At 33.8% G+C, this 21,242-nt stretch overlaps 1 non-coding gene across 1 annotated transcript; it reads left to right on the top strand.

The window, feature by feature from the left end:
* The first annotated feature begins 16,475 nt into the window (after positions 1 to 16,475).
* Positions 16,476 to 16,546, top strand: TRNAG-ACC (transfer RNA glycine (anticodon ACC)). Its single transcript has one exon. It is a non-coding gene; the product is annotated as a tRNA-Gly (tRNA).
* The last annotated feature ends 4,696 nt before the right edge of the window (positions 16,547 to 21,242 follow it).

Genomic DNA, 21,242 nt, shown 5'->3' with positions numbered 1-21,242 from the left:
AAATCTGGTATGTGTTTGGCATCTTAACTTCTACTTTAGTTACATTCCTCTGCCTTTTAAGACTATCTTACCTAATGGGCTTCGTTGTGATCACTACAGTTTCAGAATATGTGTGTGTGTGCATGTAAATGTGTGTGTTTGTGATTCAAATGCTTAATCATTATTTTTCCCTTATGAAGAAGTAAGTGCCCTTAAATGACTTCTTGTCAAGGACCAAGAAACCTCTAGCTTGACCCAGGCCTGAGTCTTTTGGACTTTGGGTAGTAATTGGCATTGGTGAGTAGTACCTCTTCAAGAAAATTGCCCTTTAAGAACCCTAGGGAAAATTTCATCCTTTATTTATTAATTCTGCCTCTCTGCATGTTTGCCTTGCCATTTATCTGCTTTGTGTCTTCTCTGTAAACTAATACAAGAAATCATCAACTGCTTTGGTTTTGAATATACCTCTAGAGTCTTCATTCATTTTTATTTACTTTATTCTTTGGTCAGGTGTTCTAGTCTGCCAAACCTGCCAAAATACAACACACCAGAGATGGATTGGCTTTTAATAAAAGGGAATTCATTTAGTTAAAAACATATGTTCTTCAGAGGAAAGGCAGCTAATTTTTATCTGAGGTTCTTTCTTACACGGGAAGGCCAGGGCGATCTCTGCTGGCCTTCTCCCCAGGCCTCTGGGTTCCAATTGCTTTCCCATGGGTGATTCTTTCTGCATCTCGAAAGGTCTGGGCTGAGCTGCGAGTGCTGAGATGAAGTATGCTGAGCTGCTTGGGCTGTGCTGCATTGAGCTCTCTCATTTAAACATTCACCCAATTAAATCAAACATTTTCATTGCAACGGGCACTCTTCCCCCTAGCCGACTGCAGATGAATTAATGACAGATGAACTTCACATGCCATTGGCTCATGTCCACAGCAACAGAACTAGACACCTTCACCTGGCCAAGTTGACCCCTGAATGTAAGATCTCACTAGGCATCATTTTTTTAATGTTTGAAAGATATTTCCAACCACCATATCCTCCTCTTTTTTATTTATTTATTTATTCATTTATTTTTCAAATGGGCAGGCACCAGGAAACGGACCCGAGTCTCAGGCATGGCAGGTGAGAACTCTGCCTGCTGAGCCATAGTGGCCCGCCCTATGTATCCCTCTTAAACCTAAAATTCAACTGATCTAAATAGATCAGTGGAACAGAATAGAGTCCAGGGATAAAATCACACATACTGAACTATTAATTTTTGATAACAGCACAAAGGAAATGCCATGGGGAATAAATAGTTCCGTAAATGATGCTGGAACAGTTGGAAGTTATAGTCATACGTTGTTTCATATGCAAAATTAGCACAGAATGGATCATAGGTCTAAATGTAAAACCAAAACTATTATGTCTCTGAAAGAAAAAAATAGGAGGACATCTTTATGACCTTGGGTTTGATAAAGAGTTCGTAGATATAGGAACATGAAATAACACATTTCACAACATGAAATAACAAAACAAATAGATTATATTTTAAAAAATAATTAAAATTCTGTTCTTCAAAGATACTGATAAAAGAATAAGATGAAAAGCCAAAGAGGTAGAGACAATCACTGCAAAGCAGATATCTAGTAAAGGACTTTTATCTAGAATATGAAAATAACATCCAGTAAGGGGCAAATGACTAAATATAAAAAAAAAAGATAACCATGCCAAGTGGTGATGCGGATATGGAGGAACTGGAGAGCTCATCCACTGTGAGTGGAATATGAATGAAATGGTACAATCATTTTGAAAACTAGTCATTGTAATTCTATATATTCACCTAAGGGAAAGTAATTGCATGCTCCTATTAATATCTATATATGAGTGCTTATAACAGCTTTGTTTGCAATCATTCCAAATTGAAAATAATACAAATGCCCATCGTTGCATGAATGTATAAACAAATTGTGGGAATACTACTCAGCAATTACTATAGATTTATAGGACAATATGGGTGAATCTCAAAATAACCTTCCCGAGTAAAGAATTCAGTATAAATCATGTATACATTGTGTGATTCAATTTATATAAAACTTGAGAAAATGCAAACTAATCTGTAGTAACAAAATCCGATTAGATTCTAGCCACAAGTAGGGGCCAGAAGAAAGGAAATACACAGGAAATTTTTAGTGAGGATGGATAGTTTTACAATCCTGATTGCAGTTTTAGAGGTAATTACATATGACAAAATAGATCAAACTGTACACTTCAAATATGTCAACTTAACCTCAATAAAGCTATTAAAGGCAGAAATTATAATCTCTCATTTAATATTCTTGTTATTGGCATATCATCTATGCCTACTTTTGAAAACTGGTTTTCTGCAATGCCTATTGAGTTATAAATTCCACTGTTTGCCTCTTTTCCATGTTTATGGCCTCTACTCAAGTTAGTTTTCATCACCACCACCTCCATTCACCCTCTTGTCTAGACTGTTCCAGCCTCACTGTGGTCTCAGGCTTTTTGTTTTCTACTTGTCTCTGACTCCTCCACAAAGCCATCATGTATCCATCATCATATTTGTTTTTCAAACAACTCTGCCTCTAACATGCTTTTCCCTTGGTCAAACACTTCAGTGATTTTTTTGTTGCTTTAACAATAAAATACTCTATTTTATGCAGTTTGAAACCTTGCACAGTTTGTTGCTGCATCACCTTTAGTGGCTATTACTTTGTTCGCATGGAACATCCATTTCCAATGCTTGCTTCCTTTTCTGGTAACATACATTGCTCCCTTGGCCAAAGAAGCAGGTACTTGGACCAACCCAGCTCAATCCCCCATGCTGGAAAGTTTTATGGGGTTCTTGGGACATTTAAGAGATTCCGGGGGAGCCAGAGATATTTCCCTGTGATTTTTGTATTTTCTTTGTTTACTTGTATATTAACTGGAAGTCTGCAGCAAAAATTCATTTTCTTCTTTTGTCATGAATCTCTAAGAATGTGAACCCCAAAAGAGTTATCAACAACATTCGTTCTCAAATTTCCTAGTGCTCAATTACCAAAAACCCTATATACTAGAAGATAGAGAAAGCATCTTTTACATCATTCTAATCCTCTAATCCCTAGTTAGTGAATGTTAGAGTCAGATCCAACCAAAACTTCCTTTAGTTTCTCTACATGAGAAAATGGATGATTCCATCTTTTTAAAATTATTTATATTTGTTTAAATTTGATATTGAGTCACTGCTAACAAATTGTACTGACACGCACAGCAAATTTTAATTAACTGTGTACACTTTATATTTCTTTGCATAGTTTCTTTGTCATCTCTCTTCTGTTTCATCTCCGTATCTTTATATATTTCCATAAAACATGTTGAAAGTTTCTCTTTTCCAGTTACTATTCTATGTAGAAGAGATTCAGTATTAAATAAGGCTAACAAAACCCTGTCTTTATTAAAACTCATTCATTAAAATTAATATATAATATAGTGATGCATGCTAAAGAGAAAGAACTAAAGCTGCTAAGGGGGGCATAAATTATAGATAAGTGCAAGATAATGCCACCATACATCCATCACTGTTTAACAGTTTTGGTCCTAAGGCTTTCATTATCCCCCTTAAGAATGTTTCTCCAAACAAACCGAATGTGGTGGGTTCTTCAGTCAAACAGACTGTGTGAAGGTCCATCACAAGTTTATACTGTTAATTTCTATGTAGTATACTGTCAATATTGGTAAATATAGTTTCTTCACTACATTTGCTCTCCTCCCTCAATCTTCTAAAAGGTCTGTGCTTACTACCTGTTAAATTGAAGGCATTTTAGGGCAGTACAGTGGTGGTTCAGTGGCAGAATTCCTACCTGCCATGCCAGAGGCCCAGCTTGCCAGAGACTCTGGTTTGATTCCCAGACCCTTCCCATGCAAAAACAAAAAAAAATTGAATGCATTTTATAAATTACTTACTATTTTTGAGACAAGTCCCCTGTGTCTTTCTCACTCTCACTCCTTTCTTCTCTTCCTTCCTTCCTTCCTTTCTCTACCCCTTCATTTAGTTTCATTATTCAATTAACTGGGGAAGAGACAACAAATACAACACAAAATAAGGGTAAAATCTCTACTTTATGAAGCTCACAGTCTACAGGCTTCTTAAACATTTCTGTATTCACCACTAAATCTGTGAATATGTCTTGCCCAAGCAGTGCACCAAATGTATTCTCACTCCCCTTTCAAGTCTCAGGAGCTCCACATTTACTGTCAGAATTTACAGTTAGCTCTTGGTTACACAACCTGCTTCAAAGAAGTAATTGTCCTCTCCACCAAGTTTTAGAGCAAGGCATGCCGCAGCCTATTTAAATTTCTACACCAAGGATGTTATGCATTAATCAATTCAGAAAATGTTAAAGTTTTATTGCATTTTCAAAGCAACTAATTTTGGGATATATGAGACTCAAAATAACCTTGATATGTTTCCTCGTACCTCACCTCAGCATATAGCCATTTATAATAAAGTCACTTTGGCCAAGTTCTCTCACAGCTCAAGACTTCACATGACTATTTAATTCTATCTAAAAGTCTCTGACCTCTATTTCCACTGCTTCCCCCATTTTCAAACAGTAATATTTCTGCTGCGATTCTTTTTATCTTTTATAGGACAATCTCTGATACTGCCCCCCCCCCATAAACTTGTCATCTGGATTATATTTTCTATAGCATATTTTTTCTTCTAATTAGGTGTGGCAATAAAAATATATAGAAAATAACACATCAAAGGCACCAATCAATAAGAAATAATGATACCCTTAGGCTAAAGTAGGGTCCTGGGAACTCCAGTGTGAGATTTATTAACCACTTAGTTGCTAGATTATGGGAAATTCAAGGAAATTCCAGGGAATGGGGCTGGAAACATATAATGGCTATTTACCAACTGTTCCAGACATGTTTCAATATTTTACCGATTCTTAAGACCATGCTAGCACATACAGTTAATTTCGGTTGTTATCATAGTTTCCATTTGCCTCTTTTCTTTATTTGTATGATTTTTAATGCTCGTTTCTCTCACTGAAAAATACGCTCCATTACAATAGAAACAGGCTCTGACTTACTGACCATTTAGTCTGCAATAGCTGGAGATAAATAATGAACAAATCAATGAATTTGATGCTGAAACCAGATACTTTGCAACACATTCTACTAAGAGAAAAAAATTCTGTGTCCTATTCCCAAGCATCTAGAATTATTATTTCCAGATTTATATTTGAAAAGCCTTAGTCTTTATAAGCAGGGACACTCTAGCTAGCTGAGTACTTGGGAAAGCTTGAATTCATTGCTTAACAGACCATCAAATGATCCTCTAGGGGCCACTGTGGTCCATCATGTAATTGGCCTGACAGACAATGGCAGTACTTCCTTCTATCAGGCACAGGAATTGAGGTTTTATTCATATTATAGACAATGTGCTGAGGAACTAGGGGATAAAATCCATAACAGAATGTTATAGGTATCAGGATTATTAGTTGGTAGTGGGTATTTCTATAGGGAGTTTTATCTGGTTGAGCCTGATTGACTGTAATAGTCCTCTCTATTTCTGCAAGTCATCCTTTAAAGGCTGGATGGAGACAATTTTTTTTTAAGAATATGATTCTCTGGAGTTCATATAGTTCCAAGCCACCATACCCTGTCAAGTTAAGGATTTCGTCTCTTTTGTTCACTACAAAAGATCATAGACCGCTAGAACAATTTGGCACATGAAAAGCTCTCAATAAAATTTTAGTGGAATACGTGTATAGTCGGTACATTATAGCATGCCACAGAAGGTTTAGAAATATTGTACTAAAAACAACTATCAAAACCCATGACATATAGTTTGTGTTCAATACAGGATGAATATAATAATAATTAGTAATATTTCTAAAGAGCTATGGTATCATTTTTGGCAAATAGACCACTACCAAGTTATGTGATATAATTTTATCTTATTTCCCAAACCTAAAACTCTCCTCAACCAGTGATGCCAATACTTATTTAAATTAACAAAATGATGACTTGCTTCAGTTAAATTGTTAACAAAATTGACTTGCTTCAATTAAATTCAGTTTAATTCCATAAATATTTCCCAATTACTTACCATGCTTTTGTCAATACGCATATAGCAGCAAGTACAAAAATGTCTATAATACAGACCCTAAAGCCGAAGAACATGCATTCCAATGGAAGATATGATACCTAAAACCCCATAGTGTGCATTGCAGTTCCCTGTGTGTGTTGTTTTTATATGGTAACATATATACAATCTAAAATTTTCCCTTTTAACCATATTCAAATATATAATTCAATGCTGTTAATTACATTTCCAATGTCTTGCTACCATCACCATCATTCATCACAAAAACTTTCCATCACCCTCAACATAAATTCTGTACTAATTCAGCATTAATTCCCCATTCCCTAACCTTACACTGACCCCTGGTAATCTGTATTCTAGTTTGCAACTCTACAAATTCCCTTATGCTAATTATTTCATATCAGAGAGCTCATACAATACTTGTCCTTTTGTGATTGTCTTATTTCACTCATCATGATGTCTTCAAAGTTCATCCATGTTGTTGCAAGTATCAGAACATCATTCCTTTTTACAACTGAATAATATTCCATGCATTCATGCAATATTCTATATAATTTTATCTTATTTCCCAAACCTGAAACTCTCCTCAACCAGATATTGTTTATCCATGCATCTGGTTGCTTGCAACTTTTGGCAATTGTGAATAATGCCAAAATGAACATGAGTGTGAAGCATGTTTGAGTGCCTGGTTTGGAATCTTTTGGGTATACCCCTAGATGTGGAGCTGTAAGTCATATGGTAATTCTCTATTTAACTAGCTGAGGAACTGTGAAACTTTCTTCCGTGGCAGCTGCCCCATTCTACAATCCCACCAACAATGAACGAGTATTCCTATTCTTCTACATCCTCTCCAACACTGGTTATTATTTTCTGCTTTTTTTAATAGTTGTCATTCTTTCAGGTATGAAATGTTGTCTCATTATGGTCTCGATTTGCATTATCCCAATAGTTAATGATGTTGAAAAACTTTCCCTTTGCTTTTTGATCATTTATATTTTGGATAAATATCTATTCGAGTTTTTTCCCCAATTTTTATTGAGTTGTATTGTCTTTTGTGGCTGATTGTAGAACTTATTTAGATATTCTGGTTATGAATCCCTTATTGAATATTGGGATTCAAAATATATCTCTCATACTTTTGGTTGACATTTTACTTTCATGATGCAATCTTTTGATGCACAGCTTTTTTTAATTTTGATAAATTCTCATTTTACTATTTTTTTTTAGTTGCTCATGCTCTTGGTGTCAAGTGTAAGAAACTGATGTCTAATACAAGGCCCTGAGAATGTTTCTTATGTTTTCTCCTATGAGTTTTATGGTTTAGGTCCTTATAATTAGGACTTTGTTCCATTTTGAGTAGATATTGCCTATGATGTAAGGTAGGGGTCCAAATTCATTTTTGCATATGGCTATTCAGTTTTCCCAGCATCATTTGTGGAACCAAATACTCTTTTTCAGTTGAATGGTCTGTGCCCTTGTCAAAAATCAATTGGCTGTAGATATGAAGATTTATTTCTGAATTCTCAATTCAATTCCATTGGTCTATATGTCTTTTCTTGTATGATCATCATGCTATTTTGATTACTGAAGGTTTGCAATAAGTTACTATTCCATATAAGTTAGATGACTGGCTTTTACATTTCTGCAAATATGGATTGTGGAATTTTGAATAGAATTATGTTGAATTTGCCAATCACTTTGGATAGATTTGACAGCTTAATAATATTTAGTCTCCCAATGATTGAAAACAAAATGTACTTACATCTATCTAAGTCTTTGATTTCATTTAGAAACGTTTTGCTTTTTCCACATATGAGTCCTTTACATCCTTGGTTAGATATATTTCTAGACATTTGATTATTTTAGTTGGTATTATAAATCAAATTTTTCTTGATTTCCTCTTCAGTTGTTCATTTCTAGTATATAGAAGTACAATTAGTATTTGCATGTTGATCTCTTACCTTGTTACAATGCTGAATATGTTTATTTGTTCCCGTAGCTTTGTTGAGGATTTCTTCATGATTTTCTCAATATAGTATTATGCCATCTGCAAACGGAAAGTTTTCTTACTTTCCAATTTGCACATCTTTTATTTCTTTTTCTTGCCTAATTGCTCTGGCTAGAACTTCAGATGCAATGTTGAATACGAGAGATGACAGTGGACAAGCTTGTCTGATTCCTGACCTCAGAAGGAAAACTTTCATCTTTCATTATTCAGTATGAAGTTATACTGAGTATAATATTACCTGTGGGTTTTTCATATATGACTTTTATCATGTTGAGGGAGTTTCCTTCTATTTCTTGTTTTCTAAACATTTTTTTGAAGAAAGATTTTTGGTATTTGTCCAATGTCTTTTCTGTGTCAATTGAGATTATCATGTGTTTTTTTTTTTCCTTTGTTTTGTTCATGTGATGTATTGCATTCACTGATCTTCTAACATTAAACTGCCCTCTGATTACCATTATATCTTGGTGTATAATTATTTTAATGTGCCTTTGGATTCATTTTGCTAGTATTTTACTAGGAACTTCTGCATGTGTGTTCATAAGTGATATTGGCCTGTGTTTTCTTTTTCTATGGAATCTTTATCTGGCTTTGATATTAGGATGATGTTTCCCTCATGATTGAGTTAGGGAGTGTTCACTTCAATTTTTTTGAGATGGATTGGTATTATTTCTTCTTGGAATGCTTGGTGAAGTCCACCTGTAAAGTTGTCTGGTCTTAGGATTTTCTTAGTCAGGGAATTTTTTGATGATTGATTCAATCTGTTACAAGTTATTGATCTGCTGAGATCTATTTCTTCTTGAGGCAATAGAGGTAATATGTAAATTTCTAGAAGTTTGTTCATTTCAGTTTTGTTATCTAATTTGTTGTCATACAGTTCTCTTCATAGTAACTGCTTATAATCCATTTTAGTTTTTGAGTTTGGTAGTACTGTCTTATGTTTCACTTCTTATTTTAATAATTTGCATCCCCTCCCACTCTCATCAACTAGCTAAAGGTTTTTTGATTTCATTGGTAATTTCATAGAACAAACTTTTGCTTTTGTTAATTTGCTCTAGGTTTTTTTTTTTTTAATTCTGTATTTCATTTATCACCACATAATCTTTGTTATTTCCTTCCTTCTCTTTGCTTTGGGTTCAGTTTACTCTACTTTTTCTAGAACTTCCAGCTGTTAGGCTGGGTCTTGGATTTGAGATATTTCTTCTTCAATCTAAACATATAGAGCTGTGGATTTCCTTCTTATCACTTACTTTGCTGTGTCATAAAAGTATTAGTACATTTTGTTTTCATTTTAATTCACTTCAAGATACTTTTAAATATTTTTGTAGGTCTTCTTTAACAAGTTAATGAAACTTTCCTTATTCTTATTTTACTAGGAGGCTTTATCATGAACGGGGATTCAATATTTTCATACGCTTTTTATACATTTATTGATATGATCATGATTTTTTCTTCTTTAATGTATTGATGCTATGGATTACACTAATTTTATTTATCTATTTTTAGGACAGATTCATTTTTAACCTTTTTTAATTGTGAAATATAACATATATACAAAACAAAAACAAAAACTTTCCAAGTACATTTAAAAAAGTAGTTACAGAACAGATTTCAAAGTTTGGTATGGGTTACAGCTCCATGATTTTTTTTTTTTTTTCTTCTAGCTGCTCCAAGACACTGGAGATTAGCAGAAATACCAATATAATGATCCAGGAGTCATATTCATATGTTATACACTAATTTATTTTTGAATATTGAATTTGCCTTGGATAGCTGGAATCCCACTTAGTCATTGTGTAAAATTCTGTCTTAGCTTACCAGAGCTTCTATGATAAATACCACACTATGGGTTGGCTAGAGCAACAAGAATTTATTGCTTCACATTTTTTTTTGATATTTTAATGAAAATTTATTGGGATATATTCACAGTCTGTACAATCTTTTCAAAGTATACAGTCAATGGATCACAGTATCATCACATAGTTGTGCATTCATCACCACAATAAATATTACAACATTTTCATTATCCAAACAAAAAAAAAAAAGAGAAAACCCAAACGTCTCACACCCCTTACCCATCTCCATCATTGACCACCACTAGTATTTATATGGTATATTTGTTGGTGTTGATGAAAAAATATTAAAATATTACTATAACTATAGACCATAGTTTGCAATAGGGGCATTTTCCCCAAATGTCACTCCATTATTACCTCCTTGTAATAGTAGGGTCCATTGTTCTAGTTCATGAATGAATATGTTTATATTTGTACTATCAATCAAAATTGTCATCCACCAAGATTCACTATGTGATACAGTCCCATGTTTCATCCTATCGCCTTCCTTCTAATAACAACTCTAAACTTCCCTCTTTCAACCACAATCACACACATAAATCAGTGCTGTTAATTACATGCACCATAATGTGCTACCATCACCTATGTCCATTTTCAAACATTTAAATTCAATCTAGCTAAAAAAATTCTGCACAATTAGGTATTTGTTCCTGTTTTTCTAGCCTCATTCTATCTCCTGACAACTACATTCTAGATTCTAACTCTATGAGTTTGCTCTAATTAGTTCATATCAGTGAGCTCATACATTTGTCCCTTTGTGTCTGACTTATTTCACTCAACATAATGTCCTCAAGTTTCATCCGTATGGTCACATGCATCAGGACTTCATTCATTCTCACTGCTGAATAATATTCCGTCATACATATATACAAGTTTGTTTATCCACTCATGGTTGATGGGCACTTAGGTTTATTACATCGTTTGGCAATTGTGAATAAAGATGCTATGACATCGGTGTGCTGCTTCACATTTTTGAAGACTAGAAATACAAAACCAAGGTGTGGATAAGGCAATCCTTTTTCTTGGATTCAGTAATGTTCTGGTGATGGTAGTAATCCATCCCTTGGGGAAAGTGTTGATCTCCTCCTGAGGCTTTCTCTGACTCCTGGCTTCTATGTTTTCTGGATTATCTGACTATATCCATATTTACTCTCTTTATCAGGACTTCAGTTACATGGATTAAAACCCTCCCTGATTCAATTTAGTCCTATTTAAACTAATATTGGAATCTCTAAAATATCCTATTTACAAATGGGTTCATACACATGTGAACATAGATGTAGATTAAGGACATGTCTCTTGTGAGGAATGTAAGTCAGTCCTCCCTAAATTCTTTTTATACATTGTTTGACTCAATTCACTAATATTTTGTTGAGTATATTTTGTCTATGTTCAAGAGAGCTGTTTGTCTGTAATTTTCCTTTATTGTAATGTCTTTAGTTGTTCCTCCTTGTTTAATTTACTAATACTAATATACTTGTATGCAGTGTTTACCAAAATCATTGTATTAAGAAGTTTAAAAGTTAATAGTCTTAATCAATCTTCATGTCAGTTATATGACATAAAATTTTACTATAAAATTAAAGTAAAATTTTTCTATAAAATTAAAGTGTGTTAAAATGGTCACACAGTCTATAAGGCTCAAGTCCCCACTGGTATGTGGCAAATCTGGTATTCCTAGGTCTGACATAAATGTTTTCTTTGAGAGAAAGGCTGTGGGTATTAAATAACATATTAGATATGGAAATTCCATGTAAATATTAAATGTACAAAATAAACACTATGAGTTTATATTATTTCCAATTTTTGCATTGTGTGTTAGATCTTAGAATGCCACCAATAATAGAAAAAAATGTTTCCTCATACTTCATGAGACTAAAAAGATAAAATCCCAAAGACAACTCTCACCTCCCTCTGACATTGTGGGACAACCACATATAGTATGGAGAAAAAGAGCATTTATCAAAGGTATTTCTTGATTCCTAAATTTTTAAAGTAAAAACTGTGCCATAAATTTTTAAATTGTGGAGCTAGAAATAATTAAATCAGTTCATAAATATAAAATATAGAACAAATATTTGTTATTTAGGAATAATTCATGAATGGTTCAAGTCTTGGCAAAGGTCACAGAGCGTGTTGAGAGAAACAAAACTTCTAAAGCAACTAGACAAAAATTCCTTCCACTTTTCTGTGATCCCAACCTACTTAACCAATTTAAAAAATCGTTATCAAATTTAGTTGTTCAACTGAGAAAGAGATGAAAAAGAAACTACTTTTTATAATCAAAGTTTCTAACCACCTATAAAGCACAGAGAAATTTTTCAACTTTGTTTATTATTCATTAATTAAAGATTGAAATGCTTTTCCTTAAATATTTGTAAACGGAAGTTGTGAAGCTTTTGTAATAGGTTTTGTTACAATGGTTATATCCTTTATGCATTGTATTGACCAAAATAAATTATTTCATTAGAAGTCTCAATTCCCATTTCACACAATGCTTATGAAATACTGATTGATAAACAACATCATTGAAAGCATGAACATTTTATCTTGAAGATGGGCCCAGCAGATAAAAAATTCTGAAATGACATCTGTGCTCAATTTCAGGAAAATAAAATTGCATTCTGAGCTTTAGTGCCAACACATGATTAATTTATTTAATATTTACCTTAATGAAGAGAAGGAATAGGGACACATATTATTTGGGATGCTATAATCTGCCAGACACATTAAACACATTACGTATTTTTATTTCTGGGATTCTTGCAGTAAAATTCATGTTACTATAAACATTTTAAGAAGATACCAAGATTCACAGAAGTTAAGAAGTTCTCCCGTGTGATATTGCTGGCATGTTCAATAATGCATGTCTTTGATACTAAAAATATTATGATACTGAATGTCGACCATAATTATATATATTGTACTACATTGCAGTTTGATTCATAAACACTGAGTTTTTTTGTTGTTGTGTTTTGTTTTGTTGTTATTAATCTGTAAAGATGTACTTGGGGCCATTTTTATTGTTGAAAGAGGTAATGTCCAAAGGGGATTTTTATTCGTTAATTGTCTTTATTATACTGTAAGTATAGATGACGTCTATTGTATATTTTAATTTTCAAATATAGCTTAGATTAAACATTATGATTAAAATAAATGTAAGGTGAGCATTGTCAACAAATAATTATTTACGTATTTGTGGGTGTGTGCATAAATGATCAAGTACAAACTAGAGGATTAAATTGGAGGATTGAATCTGGCTTAAAGGCTACAGAATCTTGATATGCATGATTAAAAATACTAATGAAGTAAAATAAACTTTCTGATACAAAAGGGGTTAATAAATATTTGCTTGTTATACCAGATCGACAAGGAAATATGACAGATGACAGAATTACACTAGTACTCAAAAACATATTTCAAGAGAGAAGGAACTTGCATTCTCTTTCTGGTTCTGTCACCAAAAGTGTGATCCTGTAAAAGATGTAAGCTCTTGTTGTCATCACCCCTCACCCATGAAGTGGGTTCCATCTATTTTGCAAGGAACACTAATATTTGAGAATGAAGTCAGATCATATATCTATATTAATATTTATATGATATATAACATAATATTTATATGGTACATATATAATACAATTGATAAACACAAAACATTTAGCAATGGAAGGAGTCTTAAATATTAACTAAACTGTTTAAAAATGTTTAAAAGCAAATGGAAATTCAAATTGTAGCATGCCACAAAATGGTATACTGATCAGTAATTCAAAAGATGAGCGAATGAAATGCACACACACAGAAGTGGACAGATCTCAGAAATATGTTAAATGAAAGAACTTAGACCCAAAAGAGTGCATGCTGAGTGAATCCACTCCTATGAATGTTCCGTACAAAGCAAAAGCTAAGCCATGTTGATGGAATCAAAATAGTCATTGTCTCTGGGATGATGGAAATGCTCTATATCCTATTTGGGCTATGATGTTGATATAGATATAGACATCTGTCAGATCTCATAAAGCTGTACTGGTAAAATCCACACTGTTTATATGTCATACTTTCATAAAGTGGATTTTAAAAATAAAATGGACAAACCCTGAAAAAGGAATATAAATAAATAAAATATGAACTAGGAAATAAAATGAGATACATATCAAAAATAGATTTTCTTTCATTTGATTAAATTGGTATTTTAGTGTTTAAAAATGAACCTAGAAGTGAACATCTCTTTTTGCATAGGATCTGAAATCACCTTTTTTCCTGCATGTGAACAAGACCTCTCAGCTGGATAACCCATGGATCTGTTTCAATATGTAGAATTAAAAACATACATAATTCACAGTAAAATTGTCTCTTCCTTATCATGTTCATTGCCAAGCCTGATCACAATCCATGTATTCTGATGTTTCTAAAAGGCTGATTCACAAAGAAATTGTTCTTTGTGTCCGGGGGGATAATCTTTTTGCATTTAGAATTGCAAATGTGTTTTTAAAAATTGTTCATTGTAATTATAACCCCATTTTTTTGTCTTTTTACTTCCCCACAGACATCTAAAAGGAATGCTCTTTTCTGTTGGCCTGCTTCAGCTGTCACTCTTTTTTTTATAGTTAGAGCAGTTACTTGCTTTGAAACTATAGCTGTCAAATGGGATTAAAATGTTTATACAGCCAGTTTTAAAGCACTTCACATCAATTTTATATATTTTAGCCCAATAGCACTTAGTTGATTCTATGTTATTGTATGAAATTCATAACCAGAAAATTAATGAATATATTTTAAATTGAAATCATTTCATTGAGCATGAAAAAAATCAAACAAAATGTCTATTTTATTCTGGATAATTGAGTAGATGATCATTCATAGTTTATCCATGCACTCATTAACTCATTCATTCACTAGCTTCCTAATTCTTCACCCCAGCCACTTGCCAAACCTTCCATTAAATTGTCATTCTTCTACTCACATGTATATCTCCAGCCCTTGCATTTTTTCATCTACATACCTACCCACTAACCCATCTCTGTATTTATCCATCCATCTATTCATTCATCCACTCAGTCTGGTCATTTGCCTACCTTCTGAACATTTATTTAAGTTGATTGTAAGTTAAGTATCAAGATATAGTAGACACTTGAGGAACAAGAAAGAATTGTATAAACTTATTTCAGAAAAGAGAGGAGAAAGGCTTGATTTCTTTCAGTTATAGAATTTTTTAAAGTTGCAAAAGGCTTCCAAAAAATTGTTCCAACATACATTTGTTCATATGAATTTGCTCAAATCCTGCCTATTTAAGATGATGTAGCCACCCAGAAAGCAATCACCTGTGAAAAAACTCTGCTCTGTGAATTTGTGGAAATACAGAGAAACTAAGACTTCAACCCAAGTATTCTGTTGCAAATGTCTAGAAATTTAGCTTAAGCATTAGCATATTTGTATAGCTCTTCATGGATTATTGTGCATAGGCAGCATTGAGAACTACTGACTTCAGAGAAATTCTTTAAAGTTTTCCTTTGATACCATGTTTCCCCAGCATACTGCAGGTAGATATATATATATTTTTTTTCAACAAGCTTATCAGGCAATGTATACCCTATCTTGTACAAAAATAGACAAAAGTCCAATATAAACCAACCAACTAAAAGTGTGTACAAATATACTTGTATAAAATACTGTAGTGAGAAAGTATATTTTATGATTGACTTACATTTATGAAAGAAAAATTTAAAGTTGGGGTTTCCTTTTACATCATTATTCTTAAGGTTTTATAAGGAAACTCCTCGTCCATTTTCCAGGAGAGCTCATTACTGAATATATATTTCTGAATCCCCTCTTCTCTCCTCTCATGTAGGAGGGATTTCTGTAAGCGGTGAGCTATTGAGAGTCTGAAATCCATTGATCCCTTTTTGTTACACAGCAGGGATAAGATGTTAAAGGTTTCTATTTCCTGGTGACTTCTCTTTCTTCCCTCTTTTGTAACTTTCCTTTATGTAGTAAGCTAACATTCTTTCCCTGTTAACTTCTGTATGATAAGTAAGGCTGATTTAGGGCCAAAGCCTGCTCTCCAGAGACAATCCTGCAGCATGTCTCCCTGTCTGGTTCTCTGGAGCCAATGCATATCAAGTATGATTTGCTTTGGAGTAGTCTGGTACCTGGTATCTGACATGTAGACCCACTTCTTCTAAACAGATATGAATTGAGACTACAAAGGTAAGAAAATGGACATCTATCCACAATGCAGAACTTTTATTTGACTGCCAATGAACTCATGGAATAGATGGGTCTTGGTTCATGGAAAGTCAGTATCCATCCTAAAAAATCTGGGCTTAAGCCTAGATAGTTTGGGAGATAATGAAAGATTTGAAAGTGAGGGAAAAAGCATTTGATTTTGAACAGATGATCCTTTGGGCTGAAGGATGGAAAAGAACATGGGTAAGAAGACTGAAAGTAGGGAAGCCTGTCAAGGGGCTCCTGCAATGATTCAGAGAGGATGAAGATATATGAAAGAAAAAAAAAAAAAAAGCAGTGGTTGAAGGATGCCAGGGTAGTTCAGTGGTAGAATTCTCACCTACCACGTGGGAGACCCAGGTTCAATTCCTGGCCCATGCACTTCCCAAATAAACAAACAAAGAAACCAACAAAAACAAACAAAGGAACAAAATTTTCACAAATGGTGCTGCAAAAACAGAATACTCACATGGAAAAAGAATGAAATGTGACCCCCTACTATACAGCATACAAAAAAAATGTGGTTGTGGGAATGTAGAAAAATATTTAAGATAAAAAAAACTATTTTGTACTGTCTTCAATAAATATGCAATCATTATTGAAGCATCTCTTACATCTCTTATTTCTGAGTTCCAGAATTAGATAAGTAATATCTCTTTCATTGCTCTTGGGTGCTTCTATTATGAAAATAGCAGGCTTGGAAAAGGGGGGTAAGGGATGTATTTTGACATCCAATATTCTATTCTATTCTTGCAATTCATGCTGACACGTGTTTTTCATATACAAAGGACTCAGGATTTCACAGCACTTATTTAAAGAGAAGACTGTGTCTTTGCTGTTTTTCAACATTATTAAACCAGAATCAGAACTTTGCAGAGATGCACTCACGGGCATGTAAATCTCCTTAAAGGTGTTCTATCTGTATTATATTTCATTTAAATTCAGAAAGCTCTAATACATAGTAAAGTTTTAGGTCCTTAGCCTGGCATGCAAGATTTCCAAATATCTTTCAGCACCTGCCAGGTCACCGCAGACATCTTTCAACAATTACCATATCCAAACTCTCCATGTTCTTTCATGTCTCTGTGCATTTTTTCATGCTGTCCCTCTGCCCCAGGTGCCCCCTGCCTAATTCTTATACCTGTCTAATTATCATTTCTCTTTCTAAACTCACTTAAAAGCTTAACTTCTTGTCAAAATGATTCCTATAATTACCAACCAAATTTTATACCACTTAATGCAGTCCCTAAATGTTGTACTAAGTATCCTATCTCTTTTCCAGTTTATTTTGAGTATTTTACAGTTTTTAACATCTATATGATCAGCAAATTAACATTTCAAGTTTGCTTAATAGGGGCAGAAAAACAAAATCCAAAACTTTTTGGTTTATTATAGCAAAAGCTTCTGATATATATAAAATGCAAATAAGAGAGCATTATCTGTTATTCCAAGAAAAAAATATAAATAGCTGATAAGAAAAATGCAATCTCAGATCTCTGTCTCCAGACAAGGTTAGACCGTAATTAAGTTAATGAATTTCATTTAGTTCTTTGTCTCAATATCCATATCTCCTTTTAATAAAGATACTGAAATAAATATCTTGAAAAAATAACCCCAATGGTAATGTCATTTCAGTAAAGCTCCAATACCTTACTTTTTTTTTTTTTTTTTTTTTTCATGGGCAGGCACAGGGAATTGAACCCAGGTCTCTAGCCTGGCAGGTGAGAGTTCTGTCTGCTGATCCACCATGGCCCACTGTACCTTGGTTTTTGTTAGCCTAAAACACACTTGAGTACAAGAGCTGGGAGCTTTCTTGAATGCACTCAAGAAGCTTGTTTAAACAATGCTTAAAAATATATATTTTAGCTCATGGGATGTGAATGAATTGCTCTCTCCCAAACTATGAAAAGAGCTACATTGCTGGAGGAGGAAATGGGTCTGAAATATAATTCTATACATTTCAGAGATTGAAAAGTATAAGGTTCTGAGTTAAGAAGGTGCAATCTATTTCTTGAAAGATATAAAGAACAAAGTAGTGTTAGATTCTGATAAAGTAGCCTTAAAATTTCATGAGAAATACAACATGCTGTATAATGGATGAAAATTCATTGAGAAAAAGAATGCAAATTTCAAATATATCTTGTAAGAGAACACCTTGCATATGAGTAGTAAATATTTTTAAAATGCATATGTCTGTGTACTCTCATTGAGCATATCAACTATTTTGAGCAGTATATATGAATCTTACCCTTTTATACATTATTTGATTTATGCCTGATGACCTTAAGGACTTACCTATCTTAGTTGCCAATTAATAATGAGTTAATAATGGAACCCAAATCATCTGAACTCAAGCATCATGACAAGTTACATTTCCCCAAATGGAAGAAACTAACAAAGTATTCAGAAGAAGATGTTACATATGAGTAACAACTTCCATATTAGTTCCCCAGAGCAGTTGTAATATATTATGGTGTGGCGGATGGCTTAAAGCTACAGAAATCTATTCTCTCACAATTTTAAAGACAAGTATAAGCTCAAAGTATCAGTAGGGCCATGCTTCCTATGAAGAATTTAGGGAAGAATCCTTCTGTGGTCTCAGGCAGCCCATGACTTGTGGTGGGATAACAATCAATTTCTGCTTCCATTTTCATGTGGCCATCTTATCTCTGTGAATCCCTGTCCCTGGGTCCAAATTTCTGTCTTCCTGTAAGACCAACAGTCACATTGGATTTAAGGTCCACTCTAATTTAGGGTCCACTCTAATCCACTATGACCTCATCTTAACTTGATTGCATCTTCTTTGTGATAGTCAAAAATATTAGCATGGCTGTCTCTTCTGGAAGAGACAATTCTAGACAAATCTTTGCGTGAAGATGCAGCAATTCTTGGGTCTAATAAACTACTATATAAACCCCCTTTCTATAAGTAATCTTCTTTTCATTGCTATGTTTAGTGAAAGTGGAGTACAGAATACAATTGTTAGGAAGACAAAGAGGCAACATTGTGTTTGTAAATCAGAACTCTGGCCTTTAAAAGGAAAACCATGCTAGGGGATTTACATTTCTACCATATGATCTGCTCTGTCACTTCTATCAAAACTCTGAGCCAAGAGATGTGACTCTAAAGTGATTCAACAAAATGAGATTCTTGACCCAGGCTCTCTGTGTTTTTACATCAATTTTATCCCTGGAATAATTCCTGGCTTATATGACTATTATTAATTATGAGCTAACAATGTCAGCACAAGTATCTTTACTGCCATGTTTCTCTAACTGTGCAAATTTGATTTGGGCTACCTCTCTGCTCTATCAATCTGCTGTCCAAGACTCAATGACAGTCAGAATGATCTTGCAGAAAAAATGAATTACAGTTTAGTTTTTTTTTTTTTTTTCTCAGATCACCTCTCTTTCTTTTTTTAATGTAACAGCAATTTTCATTGCTGCCAGAGGGGAATGGAAATGACCAAATTCCTGTTGACAAGTACATGAGTCCTCACCTCCCAAATCTAATTTTCTACACTGTGGAGTGAGTTGCTCTGTGGAACATCATGGCAACACAGGCTCAGGCACAGCAGAAACTTTTAGCAAATGACTGTTTTATTTCTTACCCAGTACAAACGGCCCAAAAGAGCAGGGGAAGAGGTTTCATTCAGCCGGTCTCCTGACTCCTGCTGGGTCAGGGTCAGTGGATTGCAGCTTAGCAAACCCTCCTTCACATCAGAGAGGACACACAAATCTCTGTTGCTCAAGGTTGTATTTATACAATCCAGGAGGTGTGGGCCCTGCCACTGAGTATTCCTGCCCTGATAGACAGCTACAACTGCTGGTTTCCTGTTTCTGTACCTGAAGTATGGTCAGGCTGCACCATTAGATCTAATGTCTGCCTCCCTGCACGTGGAAACACACTCAGACACTGCTGGAAATAGAAAAGGGGCAGTGGGTGAGTAGGTGCATGCTGGGAGATGGCTCCTGGCATGTTCCTTACTTCTCTAGCATACACTACAGAGTTGATGATGAATGTTTTGGGTATGTCTTTTGTGCAAAAAGTATTTATTTAATCATTTTGCATGCTAATATTTAAAAACAATTTCTTACCTGGAATATACAGAATAAAATTTAATTTTTACCCATAATCTGTAATCATCATTTTAAAAATCAATTATTGGGGCCTTGCAAGGGTAGCTCAGAAGTAGAATTCTCGCCTGTCATGTGGAAACCCGGGTTCAATTCCCGGACTCTGCACTCCCCACCATCACCCCAAAAAATCAGTTGTTAACTCCAGTTGAGAGACATCTACAAATACCTCCACAGACTCTTCAAAAGTGTTAAGGTCCTCAAAACAAGAAAATCTAGGAAACTGCCCCAACCTAGAAGAGCCTGAGGTAATAATGAGTATATGTAATGGGATTACTTGAGAGGGATATCGGAACATTAAGTAAAAATCTAAGAAATTCTGAATAAAGTATAAAATTTAATTAATAATGTTTCAGTATTGGTACATTAATTGTGATACAGCTAACATACTAATATTAGATATTGATAACAGAAGAAACTAGATATGTGGCAGATGAGAACTCTGTACTATCTTCGCAATTTTTCTCAAAAACTATAATTATTCTAAAATTAACAGTTTATTAAAAATACAAAAAAAGAATAGCCAAGAATAAATTCATTATATAATTCATTTAACAATTCATTATTAATTAAGGGTGATTTATTTTTATTTAAAAGTCCTTAGTAATAAGATATTATTCAATAAATACAAAAACATATTTTGAAAAAATAAATTATTGAATAATTTAATTATTCATTTAGAATTGATTACTACACCTGTTTCACAATTTAGAGACCATGAACAGTTGGATTCCTTGAGCATTTTGTCATACTTAAAGTCTTTTTCAGTTTTTTCCCTCATTATCACTCACTGCTTTTCTGAATTGTCAATCTTGTTTGCAGGGCATACTCCAGACTAGACCTTTTCTATTTGCTGCTTCTAATTTTCAGTGCATGAGAAACCAGATCTCATCCCAGCATTTGCTAAGAGAGTATACAAAATATGATTAAACACATTCTGA

This window comes from Tamandua tetradactyla, chromosome 8 (genome assembly GCF_023851605.1).
Source record: "Tamandua tetradactyla isolate mTamTet1 chromosome 8, mTamTet1.pri, whole genome shotgun sequence".
Classification (NCBI taxonomy): Eukaryota; Metazoa; Chordata; class Mammalia; order Pilosa; family Myrmecophagidae; genus Tamandua; species Tamandua tetradactyla.
The sequence above is the reverse complement of the archived record's forward strand: the minus strand, read 5'-3'. Positions and strand labels throughout refer to the sequence as shown.